The 13,139-nt window shown below is 43.3% G+C and overlaps 1 protein-coding gene across 50 annotated transcripts in view; it reads left to right on the top strand.

Annotated features, from left to right (window-relative positions):
• Nucleotides 1–12,018: 12,018 nt before the first annotated feature.
• The window catches only part of bent (projectin protein bent), a 114,850-nt gene continuing 113,729 nt past the window's right edge, over nucleotides 12,019–13,139 (top strand). For 44 of the 50 annotated variants that reach the window (XM_076368821.1, XM_076368819.1, XM_076368818.1 and 41 more), the window contains exon 1: nucleotides 12,019–12,458. The gene's annotated coding sequence lies outside the window, so the exon portion shown is untranslated. The remainder of the gene's footprint in view (nucleotides 12,459–13,139) is intronic. The other 6 variants (XM_076368823.1, XM_076368822.1, XM_076368825.1 and 3 more) reach the window with 1 other exon arrangement.

Here is a 13,139-nt window from a genome sequence, read left to right as displayed (position 1 = left end):
ATTCTCTCGAATTTTTCTCTCCTTAACAGGTGTTACTCCGGTCTGTTGATCGTTTGGATTCCTTGGTATTTTTTGAGGTTGTGATTTTAGAATGTAAGAAGCAGTTAAATGAAATTCGCTTGTTTACTTCGACGCGAGCGTTCACCTTTTATTCCTGAGAATACAGACAGATGCGTTACGATGGAAACGATGTAGTTAAATTTTGAAATATTCCTTTAGTTCAGGAAATCCGTGAACATCCTTTCTTGATACAAGACGAGATTCTTCTAACAGAGAAACGCCAAGTTCGCGATATACAAAGAAAACGGAGTAATCATGGTATATTACTGATTTGCTGGGAAAGAAACAAAACTAAAGATCTATAAGTTTCCGCGATACGTTTGATAAACGCAGATCGACCGTATAAAATTTCATATGAACATCACACCGAAATATTACTCGATGCAATAATAAAACGTTTAGAAGGAACAAACTGTTACAAATCACATGATACCAGACATTTTCTTGCGAGACACATTTTCCTCCGCTTCCTACAGTTAAGCATGCCGCACCCGCATAAACATCCGCAATTTATGCTTATTGTTGCAATAACAGGTCGATATATTTACTCTAGAATTTCACGAAAGCCTTTGTTTCGAAACGAGATTACGTCTACCACCTTCTATAGCGCGTCTTAAAATACACGGTAAAACTCGACGGTAGATAATTCCTTCAACAATAAACAGTGACAAACAAAAAGTATACATTGAATTATTTCATGCGCCAGCTGTCCGCTAAAAATCTCTAAGCATTTTCACTCGAAAACGTCTCCTATAAATCCACGCCGCCTATTTTGAAACGCCCTGTAGCCCTGTTATAGAATTGTCAGATTGTACACTGTCGGTGAATAATACGTGTCTGAGGATATTGAGTAACCGCGTGGGAGTCGCGGTGGGCCAAGAATAGACGTGGACGAGAAATGCAGAATCCTCGGGTCTTGATCGTCAGGTTTATCATTTCTTGCCGCTCCTCGATATTGTCGATCGATCGATCCTCGAGCCGGCGTGCCCAGAAAGAAACCCGTTTGCCGGGAAAGTTTATTTATCCCCGTCGTTTGAAAAGTTGCAGCCGAAACGATCCCGCGATCTATCAGAAATCCCGGACTCCCTGGTCCGTCTTCGAGGCTGCTCGCTAAAATCTCGTGTTTTTTCTATCCCCGTCTCTGCAACCGGTATTTATTTTCGATAAGGTTTTACGCACGGCCCCGGGGAACCGTTCACGACATTTCTCGTAAAAATATTCCCCGGTGGCCGCTTTTTTTACGCGATGACACGAACAAAGAAGCCCGGCCGGCCGGAACGGGACGATCCGGAATATAATTCCGACATTCCCGAAATGGTCCCGGTTGCGTGCGCGTGTCGTTGTCCCTGTTCGAGCGCGCGGGCAACATTGTTGACGACGTTGTTATTCGAAGATGCAATTTCTCCCGAAATAGACGTCAGCTCGGTAAATAGACCGACGTCGACGCACGCGACAAAAATCCTCGACGACAATTTCGATACTCGCGTGGCACTAGCGTCGAACTTTCGTAAGTAGGAGGCTCGCGCGTTTTACGACCGATCGACGCAAGACGTTTCAAGCGCCATGCGCAGCTGCCGCGCGTCTTCACGGGTCAATGTTAGAAATGGAAACCAAAGCTGCACCATACGAATGCTAATAATACGGTTTCATTACGTTTAACCATTGAGATACAGAAGGAAATGTATCGTATAAATGTAAAGGGCAAAACAAGAAACGGGTGCCATTCTTTTTATTCCAGCGTGGACGATGGGGGTTCGACGAAACGGACACCTCGGTTACATTTGTTTCCAAAGTATACGTGCACTTTGCATACGGAAGTTGGTATAGCGAGAATTATATGGATATCGAGCCGTAAAAGTCTGAAATCGGTACAGGGTTATAAGTTACGACGTATTACGTTGTACGTTGGTTAGGTATCAAAGAGATTCCTCGCGCGCAAATATATTTTCCCTTGACTAGAGCCATTCAGCTTTCCGCTACATAAAAGGCACCAGAGACTTACCTTTCCTCGGTATTAGGCGACCACCGATGGTGAACGTTGTACATTAGAACTCGTATCGTCTATTAAGAATAAAACAGCTGTTCATAGGGGAGAAATCCTGGTGTAGGGTGGAGCAGGAGGTGGCAGTTCGATGATACGCGGTTGTACGCATAATAGGGGCCGGTATCTTGTCCTGTCCTCGCACTCATAACATCTATTTCCAGAGCGGACCGACGACTAAGTTTAGATCGGCTGTTCCATATACTCGAGCCATTCGCCCACTCGGGTCCACTCGGTTGAACAAAATCTGATAAACGAACAAATAAGTGTGATCCGCGCCTAAATAGCCGGTCTTTATAATTTCTCGTTTCTCTATCTTTGTTCTTCTTTCATATACGTATAGTCTCTTTTCATTCGCCTAGGTTGGTTTTTGTAGGATCATTAATACGTTTCGAATGGATCAGGATTATGGGTCCGAAGTGAACGAATCCTAATTTTTGATTGTGGTTCTTAATAGCGAATTTTCAAAGAAATATCCTAGTTTTTAAAACGACACGGCGGTTGCCATAGCGATATTGTGGTTCTTGAAGTTTGCACAGTGTATAAGCAACATACTGTAGTTCCTAAGGTGATATATAGTTTCCAAGACAATACTCTAGTTCCCAAGATGATGTTGCAGCTCTCAACGCAACGATGTAGATCTGAAAGTAATACTATACTTCTTGAGAGGATATACTGTACTTCTCAAAGCAATATTGTGGATCTTATAGTACTACTGCGGATCGCAAAGCAATATTGCAGATCTCAGAGCAATACTATAGATCTCAAAGCAACACTTAATTCCCAACACGATACTCTAACTTCTCAAAGAGATATTATAGTTCTCACAGCAATACTGTAGATCCGAAAGCAATGTTGCTGTTCTCAAGGCAATACTCTAAGCCCCAAAACCATACTATAGTTCCCAAAGCAATATTCCAACTCCCAACGTAATATTATAATTTCTAAACCCACACTATAAGTCTCAAAGCAAACTATTATAGTTTGTATATATAGTTCCTAACTGCAGTATTTACTCTTAAAAACTACATTCTCCATCCATTCCGAATGTATCAAGCGGTGTATCAAGATTTAGGGTCACGTCGTTCCTATGCTTCGTCTTTAACTCAACGATAATAAACGCCGAGCGTCGGTGCGTGGCACCGCGAATAAGATGCGAGCTGATAAACAGGGCTCCGCTCGCGGATCGCGCCGCGATACTGTATTTAGGTCGGTCAGGAGTGCGCAGATCGCTCTCGTACGATCGGCGTATAAACACTTGCCTGGAGCCCGCGATTCTAAAGATTCCCTGTCGAGTTCGACCAAATAGACAAACCGGAAACTCCGGTGTTCCCGTTCGATGCCTCGGATTTCGCGTTCGCGCGGTGTCGACCGATGGCCAGCCGCCCGGAATCGTCGCGCGCGTAGAAGGAATGGCGACGAACAGAGAAAGAGAGCGCTCCGGGAGAAGTAATAAGCCGGGAGGGCTTCGATTACATCTGTTTTTTCGCATCTCCGGCTAAAAGTAACCGGGCACTAAAAATATTTCGAGCATAAAATACGTTGAAACTTTAGCGACGCGGTTCATTCGGCTCGGTAACGAATGCGTCGCGTTCAAGTGTCCCCGCCCTCGGCCGTACGTCAAACTCGGAATGCCAGGACGAGGGGTGTCACGGAACGGACAGGCAACGGACGAACCGCGACTGAAATAATTGAACCGCGACAGCGACGAGTAAATGGGCAATCCTGAGTAACGGTAACGCGGTCAGTTGATCTTGTTACGGCTGAGGGCGAAGACGCTGTAGCGTTCAACCCCCGTTCACGGCATTCGAAAATAGAAAATCGTTCGTAATATTAGAAAATTCTTAGGAAAGAGAAGAGATAATGGAAGTTTATAATGTTGATTGTAATTCATAGGTTTTTGTTAATTCTACAGCGATTTACGTTATTTTACAGCCCTAACGTGCCGATCAAAATGAAAACTGGTTTTCGACTTCTCGCTTTATAATTACAATTTTACAATTACTGGGTTTGCAAAAGCGTTCTTATTCGATATTAACACATTCCTCACACACTCAATATTAACACACGATTCTACAATCGATCATTTGAAAAAGTGATATCATTATATGAGATGCTCATATGCCAATGCGATTAAGTTCAGAAGACAAAAATTGAGAAAATCAATATTTTGCCTTCTAAGGTTATTATACAACATATTCAGAAGCTATAAAAAGAAGGGCTTCCGACCTAGAAGAAACGAAGAGCCGAGTAAATCCTTTAATAACTAAAAAGGATACTACTAATTCCATTAAAATTTAGAAAAATCAGGAAATATCAGAAAATCGACTTAACCGCGTTGGCTTTTGAGCGACTCGTTTAATATACCGAATATCCCACACAGAAAGATACCTATTCTCTTAATACACAATAACTTATGCGCGAATCATTTGAAACGCTGTACTGTGAGTTTTCCTATCAATCAACGGATAATCGGCAACATTTCTCGACGAGACAATTCGCGTAAATATACGATGTTCGGCATAGTAACGTTACGACGGTTTAACACCGCGGCGAGAAGGACGTTACGGACACAAAGATATTCGATCATCGTGCACACACGCGTGCCTCGCACGAAATGTGTCGGCGGCGATCCCATCGGAATTAGCGTAAAAACGCGACACGGATTCGAACCACTTGCGAAACCGAACAGCGCCCATCAGTGTAACGTAAACCAGCCGGGCCGTTGCGCGCTTCGATCTCCGCCGGGATGTGCTCTTCCTTTTGACCCTCGCGCTCCCGTTTCCGCGAAACCGCGAGATTTACACGGCCAACGCGAATCTGCTTATTTGCCCGCGGCCCACCGTGTATAATACTTTTCTCCGTGCATCGCCGACATCCGATTCTGGCGTATCGACGCGCAACGGAGTATTTACCCGATCTGACCGGCCAAAATTAACCCTTTGCACTCCGCTGTCCCCTCTTAGGGGACATCGTAATTCTAGCATACCACTCAGATGTCCCCTCTCAGGGGACATTAAAGTTTATTAGTGATTACGGGGAATTAAGTTATTTCAGCGCAACTTTTTGAGACATGCATGTTTCCCTGAAGTTTTCTCTTGAAATGGCATAAGAAATCAAATCAAAATATAGTAAAATTACTGAGATATATAAAAAAAAATGTCAGCCGGTTTTGTGTCAGAAGAGAACGTGAGAAGCGTGTTCACGACGGTCCGAGCACTTCTCGGCGTCACTTGAAAAGGGCGATAAGGAGAGTTTGTAGAATATTTATATTTTAAATCTGTTTATTTATATTTATAAACTGGAGGAAAAGATTTTCAAAGCTGAGCTCAGTCTGGTTTGAAGCGTCGAGCGGTGTAGATATATCTAACGAGTGAGAAAATCGGAAAAGTGATTCTTCTCTTTGTAAATAAGTTCTTTTGATACAAGTTCTTTTGGTAAATATTATTTTGTGAGTTAGTAATAACAATTAGAAGCTTTCCACCCATGTATTTATTCATTTTTTTTTTATTAGAACAATGGCAAAACGTTCAAACACGAATGAATCTCATGACACAAGTAGTAGTGAAGATGAGCTCCAGATATACGTTTATGCAGATATGTTAGAAAGACTAAATGTAGAAGAAAACGATAGCAGTGATAGTGATATCGTCCAACCAACAAGGCGACCAAGAGATCGCATAGATAGCGATAGCGATGAAAGTGATACGGAAGAACGGTCTATCACACTGTACAAAATTATAAAAAATAAAATATTGATGTTTTTGCAAATATACATTCCTTGATGTCAACCAATTCATATAAGTCCAATATCATTATAATACGTTACTTGGTTCCAAAACTACACTAAATAATATGCGGGTCCGTAAATGTACGTTTCTGCCGCAAAGGCGCGCTGAGTAGCTGGTAGCCAACGTCCAGAATGGTTCGGAGTGCAAAGGGTTAAAGACTATATCGATTTTTTTACGAGAGAATATGAGAATGTCATATAATAATATGCAATTATATGGCATATAATAATAAAATTGGTATAAATTATATATAATTCCATATAATTATATAACAAAGAATATATTAATATATCATATGTAATACATAATGATACGTAGTGAATAATATATAATTGTTTAGTTTATTGCTTTTTTCCAAATTTTCTATAATAATGAGTAAAATTAACGAATCACAATATTTCTGTTGGAAATTAATTTATAAGGAAACAATTTGTTTCAAAGTAGTAAACTTAGTTATCTTAGTAAGTGGCTTCTCGAAGCACTGCAGATCGCGATGCGCGGGTCGGGGCCCAACCAAGCGATGGGCGGTGATTAGGCGGGAGGGGGAAGAACCAACCGGAAATGGGGCGGAGCTAAAGCGCCAAGGGGCGGGGCCCTACTATGGAAAACGATTATTCTGGACAAGTATTATAGAAAGCATTCCACTTTAGATATTTTATAAATTTTTTCGTTTTGCTTGTATACTGTGCAATTCGGTATTTCCAAATTTCCCATAAATGCATCAAAATCCGGTTTTATCGTAATCACTCGAAATCTGTATCAAGAAGATGTATTTTGTGTCTTGAGATCTATATTGTTGCGACTAACGTAAATTTCAATGTTCTAGCTTGGTCAGAGTCTGGTCGCGTTACTGAATAAAGTTTCAAGGAAAACTCTACTTCGTCGAATTAAGCTTCATCGAATTGTGCGACGAATATTTTACTAGCAAGATTTCCATCGTTTTTTAACTTATGCCACGTTGAAGGGTAAAACGGGAAAACTATTCGGAGTACTTAACAGCAATTGTTAATTATAAATACACTTTATTGTTCGCTTATGTTCCCTCGAAAAGAAAACTCGTGGAATTCAAAGTACCAATTACTATGAGCAAAGAAATTACAGGAACGAAATCAAATCCTGAAACCTGAGAAGAACGTAGAAACCGAATACTCCGGGATGAAACAGCGGAATGGAACGTGATGAAACTTGAAATACAGATGGAACGAAGCGACCGGAACAAGAGCAGGTTCGACTATCGACATCAATCTTACAAATTGAGTATTTCAACAATCGTCCACTCATCAATCGATCAACTGATAACCACTAAATACCTCACGTTAACAAGTCTTCACACCAGAAAGAAGAAAAAGGATCGAAACATTTCCCAAATAAGACGTCACTATACCCAAACCTGTGCAATTATTAAGCTGCGATCATCAAACTTCCACACACCAACGTTTTTCTCATAAATCCCAACATTCCCGTACCGAATCGAATGCACGGAAAGTTAACGCGTAGCGTCCCAATACATCCAACCGCGATAGAACGGTGGAACGGTTCAGCCTAGAGAGAAAGCAAACAGCCGACGATTTATCGCGAAAAAATCAGAGAGAGAGAGAGAGAGAAAGAGAGAGAGAGAGAGGCGGATTTTAAGGTCGATGGCGGACCATAAACAGATGGACCGATTCTTGAATAACGCCGAGGCGGTCCGTGGAAGCGCGAGAGTGTTCGGGTCGTTAGGTATAGATTCTAATACGCAAAGATAGATTCACCGGTGAGGGGCGATCGTGTATATTTAGAAAAGTGCCTCGGCTTGCCAGAACCGAGAGAGACTCGGACACGTATATCTCGGCGTACCGCGTGCGTGATTTCTCGCTCTCTCGAGCCCCGCTTTTTCTTCTCTATCTTCCCGTCGTATTCCTATTGTACGTCCTCCGACGGGGACTATAAAAATTTCACCTCCGCCCAACCCCTCCCGCGTTTTCCTGTTTACCAGGGTCGACACGGTTGAGTGATGACTTGATGTCTAGCGGAACGGCACAGGGGCAAATGCTGTCCTTCTGGTTTACAGTTTTATATAGTTCGTTAATTAACGTATAACTAATCCGCAGTTAATATTATAATCTATGATACATCTATAGTATATATTAACCCCTTGACCTACAATATCGTGTCGAAGTCGTGACGAATACTTTACACTCCATCTGACGAATTGTTATTTATTCTTTTTTCGAGACAAATTAAATATTACCTTTTTATTGTCAATCATTAACCTTTGAAGTGAACGTAGATATATAGGAAGCGTCAGAAGTTTTTCTTTTATTAATAAATTATTAACAATATAGTAGCTGTACCGAATTTAACCGAGTGTAACCGTATTTTATGTTATTGTTAACGTTTATATACGAATTTCGCGTGACATTTCACTTTTGTATATTGGTTCAACTTGTATTAAGTTGGTCCTCCGTTTCTATCAATTTCTTATGGAAGATCTTAGTGTCACAGTATTTTTCGATGATTTTTTAAGTCGCGTTATAAGGGACCTACTGTAGTAAATTAACGATCAAGAATACTTGGAATTAGGGGAAAAAATTAGTAGGAGACTGGCTGAGGAAAACGAAGAAAAAATTAATCAACCGAATTCCTCAGCCTAGCCGTCAAGCGATCTCCTAGCAGTACCTTGAATCGCGGGGAACGGTTTCGTCATTCGAAGTGCCTGGCGAAAAAGATGGCCACCTCCCCCGACAGCCGGGTGTAAGGCTAAAGGATGGCGTCTTAAAAATAATGTTTGCGCGAACGGTGTAAACACGTTGCCGCGCCTCTTCTCGAAGAAAGTCAGCGGATCCGACCCGGCTTCGGGTTCTACAAATCCGATGGAACGTGATTTTTCGAAGGTGCCGACGCTAACGTTCGATTTGACTCGTCTACCGTGGAGTTTCTATGATTTCTACGACTACGTTGCTGTGACTAACGATCAATGCATTAATTTTGCGCTGTAGAATATTTGAATTGTTCATAAATCATAGTGATTAATCTCGATTGTCGAATATTTTCAAGCTTCGGTGCCAAAGCATTCGTTACTCTCTCTTAAGCATGCAGTTTCACCAAGCTCTAATACAAATATAGTTACTTCTGTACCGCAGAATGTTTGAATTTTTCGCAGATCACTCTTGCCAACCCCATTTTCCGAATATCTTCAAATTTCAGTGCCAAAACGTTGATCAATATTTCAAGTATACAATTTCAACAAATTATTCTACTCTTCATACCACGAAGTTCATCTAAATGCACATTTAAGAAACGTAATCCCGTTCTCGAAGTTTCAATTTCCTTCCATCAGTGGCAAGTGTATAAATCAGTAAGCACAATGATTGCATCCCGAAAATATCGTTCATTCCAATGAATGACTGGTTTCGAAACGTAAAGGTGAAACGTATCACATCCTCCTGACATTTTCCGGAGTAATAATAGAGTGGAACGTTGAATAATAATCACGAGCGAATTACGTGATGTTCGCGGGCTAGCGTGAGTTCGCGTAAAGTGATAACGAGCGCGTGACCGAGGGATGAGCTTCCGAGAAAGTCGTTTCCGGGAGTAGCTGCGGCCCGTATTAGTCAGACAATGGTCGCGGGGAAATTCGAGCGACGATATTGTTTTGAAAGCCGGCCAAAAATGTTTCGCAGGAATCGGAATGCCCGTTGAAGTTAAGGGTCGCGGCGATCACCGTGACTTTCGAACGGTCGCGCCCGTCTTCGTCATCCCCGAGGCTCCGAGCGCGGTACGCCGCCTCGACGCCGGTGAAAAGAAGAGCCGATTAATCCACCCGGATCGCCGATGCGACCGAAAAACTTATTTTCGTCGGGAACACTGGCCAAGACCCACTTTTTCTTCGCACGGTGTTCTATTTCCTACCGCGCCGCGAGGTATCTTTCTACTTTTGCTCGAGATGCCTGAGAGTCCGGGGGTCGAATTTTCCAGAATTGCTTCTCATTTCACGGAGAAAATCGGCGAAACAATGGTAATGGATAGTAGCTTGGGAACTTGAATGTGCGAGCATCTACGCGTTTGTGATCCATCGCGTAGACTGCGTGGAATTTTGAGCGTTTGTGACGCGAGGTTTTTAAATATTTTATAGATACTTATTATGTTAGATTTTATATTTAACACTGGAACTACCGTACCAGTGAAAATGATCGGTTTCGATTTGTTTGTTTCGTAATTGTTGATATTCTAAAAACACTCGATATTTGAAATGATCTTGAAGATAAGTACTTTCATTTGAATACTATAATGAATCTCTGGAGAAACTGAGAATAATCTACTGTTACTATTTTTAGAGGGATTAGATATTAGTTGTATTAAACATTAGGTAGTTCTGGTGTTAATATAATTATATTAAATATTATGACGGTTAGAGTTTGGATGAAACGATGTGTTTATTCGTGATTAGAATGTCGATGTAAATTTCGCAAACGAATTTTTAAAGATTAAGTTATTCATTTGCAAAGTTATACAGGAATTCCTTTATTACAGGATGATGGTTTTCGACGAGGTTCGAGATAAAATCAAAATCTTCTCGATGTCTCTTGAACGGCTAACGGTATGTTTTGGGCAAAACCGTGTTACGCTATAAACGCGCAAAGATCCACGGTCTATTCATAACTTAAGTGACCGTCCTTTGCTATAGATTAACGGGATATAACCGGCAAGGTTTAATTGCTAGTTATAGTAGTTATTCGGAGTTTCGAAACAATCATCCGATAACGCAGCCTACGATCTCGAGGCTGATTAAACTATTCACGCCTACGCGAGCTAGAAACGCGTCAGGGAAACGGTGCGCTAAGATCATCGATTAGGAGGTCTAATTTCGATTCGTGCGCATGTAGGTGAAGTTCTCGTCCGCTAGACTTCTCATGATCGCCTCGTCATCCGGGGCCAATTTAGCACGAAGACCAATTAATCCGCTATAAACGTTTGCTTTGTCCTAAACTTCTGGGCCTTCGCGTTCGTCCAACAATTTCTTAATCGTACCACCGACGCCGATTCCGTCGTAGGTAAACTAAGGACAAGTGGCCCGAGTACTCCGAATAGCTGCCCACGATCATCAAAGTGTTACTAGAACATACTTCCCGGGCGTTTGCCATCAATTCTCTTATTTTCACGTTCTGAATCATCGTTATCGTCATTCCTAGCGATTAATCAATCAAAGAACATCACAGTGCCCCCGAAGTTGGCAGAGCAATTAACTCTACAAAAGACAAAATAAAAAAGCTTGATAAAACCAGGCATCTACACGTAGACGGGATCAATTTTGGCACTCCAAAAATTTTAGTAACATGCTAAAGACCGGTATTAGTCATTCTGGCTAGCGAACGACGTATCTTAACGACAATGATGTTGAACCTTCGTTCCAATTAATCAATTTCATTCCTTCCAAGTAAAACACACACCAAACATCTGCGAGCGAAGTTCGAAAATTCAAAATCGAATGTCATCTGCACTTCCAATACGAAATAAAAGCACCCAAAAACCAGCCATATCCAAGCAACCAAATTTCCCCCTCGCGCGTTTCCACCTACAAGCAGAAAGTCGGAGAACAGAAGGTCCGACTCGTGACCTCGCGAAATTACTCGAACTCCCCGAGAGAACGGACGAACCTAGAGAGAGAAGGAAAGAGAGAAAGAGCTATTTATGGTTGCAAAGGAGTTCGTGGAACATATTTTCCCGGCTGAACGGTGTCGCCGTTGTTATTTCCGCGCTCCGGTTTCAAGTTCATCAGAAGGGAACGGCATGCACCACAGCGGGCCGCGTCCCCGCTAATTACAAGGTTTCAAGTTCAATACCGAGCGCAAAAAGGGGGTCGGTAGCGTAATCGTAGAAAACCCGGCGGCCACGTCGAGGGGGTGGCACCGCGTTCGGGCGAAAGAGGGCGGCGTCGGAAGGGTGGTGGATGCGCGCGCCGCTTGATCGGCTGGCAGGATCCTCGGGAATGCTCGGTCCAGGACAGTCAGGCCGCATCTACGCCCACGTGACCGCGCGTGGGCGGTGGGAGCCAGCGGTGGGAGTAGCCAGCACCGCGGCGATACGTCGATTTCACCGCGCAGACGCAGTGGGGGGAGGGGGCGGTGGTGTTCGCCTCGAGGTGTCAGGACGATATTTCGTGCGGTTAGTTGGCGCGCGGGGCCCCGGTGACTGGGACGGCCAATACAGGCGCTCCGTATAAAAAGGGGTAGACAGGAGACAGGGCCGAAAAGAACAGGATCAAGCTATTAGGAAAACGGAGTGACGACCACGCACAGTGACGACGACGAACACACGACCGAAAATTTACGGATTATTTCGTACACGCTGCTTTCTTCCCTCCCTTCGTTCATTCGCGGCACGACCATCGGCAGAGAGTAAACTCGGAAAGTGCGCGAGGATCTATCGAGCCGCGAGCTCGAGCTCGGTCCTTTCCCAATTGATCGTTGTTGTACGCTCGACAAGGTGCACAGGAACCGGCCGGAGATCAGAGGATTTTCTATTTGCGAGGATCCGACCTCATCAGCCTCCGACCGCACTTTTGGATAATCAAGGAACTGCCTCAAGTAAGTCTCTCTACATGTTTGACACTCTGGCCCAGGATATGCTTGAGAAGCGTGCGTGAAGGGTGTACGAGCGAGAACGAATGCGGGCAGTTCAGTGCCGAGGCCTGGTTTGCTACCTGGCCAGCTAGGGTCTCTTTAGTATCCCTTTCCTCGGTAATCGGGGAGATCGTGTCGATCTTCGTTAACGGTGATCCGCGTGTGCATATCTGGTGCAGTGCTTCGAAGTGACACGTTCAGCCCGGGGATCCTTGGATCGGGACGACGTTGTGGGACTCTTGAAACGTAATCTCGATACCGAGACGGTCTCGTCGACGGTCAGCCCCGGATCCAGGATTCTTGTTGGCGGGAACAGTGCGCAGGCTGTGGCGAGTTTCGAGTGGAATAAGTCGAGGACGATCGAGACGGACGTTGAAGCCGTGTTCCCATGCATGTGCAACGATCTTTTCGGAGTGCTTCGAGTGTGACATGTTTGCTGCCTTTAGCGCATGTATCGGCTTGGTCGAAAGATCTTCTCGTATTTCTGGAATAATTATTATAGTAATCTTTGTCATCCGGTAAATACGACAATGGCAATAACTAACGAAAAGGCGATACATAGTTTATTAATCCTTTCTTGCTATCTCTAACCAAGTGGCGACTGTCAAATCGCCTTTCCAATGTAAAAGCTTGTAAAACACGAGA

Source organism: Nomia melanderi, chromosome 6 (assembly GCF_051020985.1).
Source record: "Nomia melanderi isolate GNS246 chromosome 6, iyNomMela1, whole genome shotgun sequence".
NCBI lineage: Eukaryota > Metazoa > Arthropoda > Insecta > Hymenoptera > Halictidae > Nomia > Nomia melanderi.
This window is presented reverse-complemented; position numbering and strand designations above follow the sequence as displayed.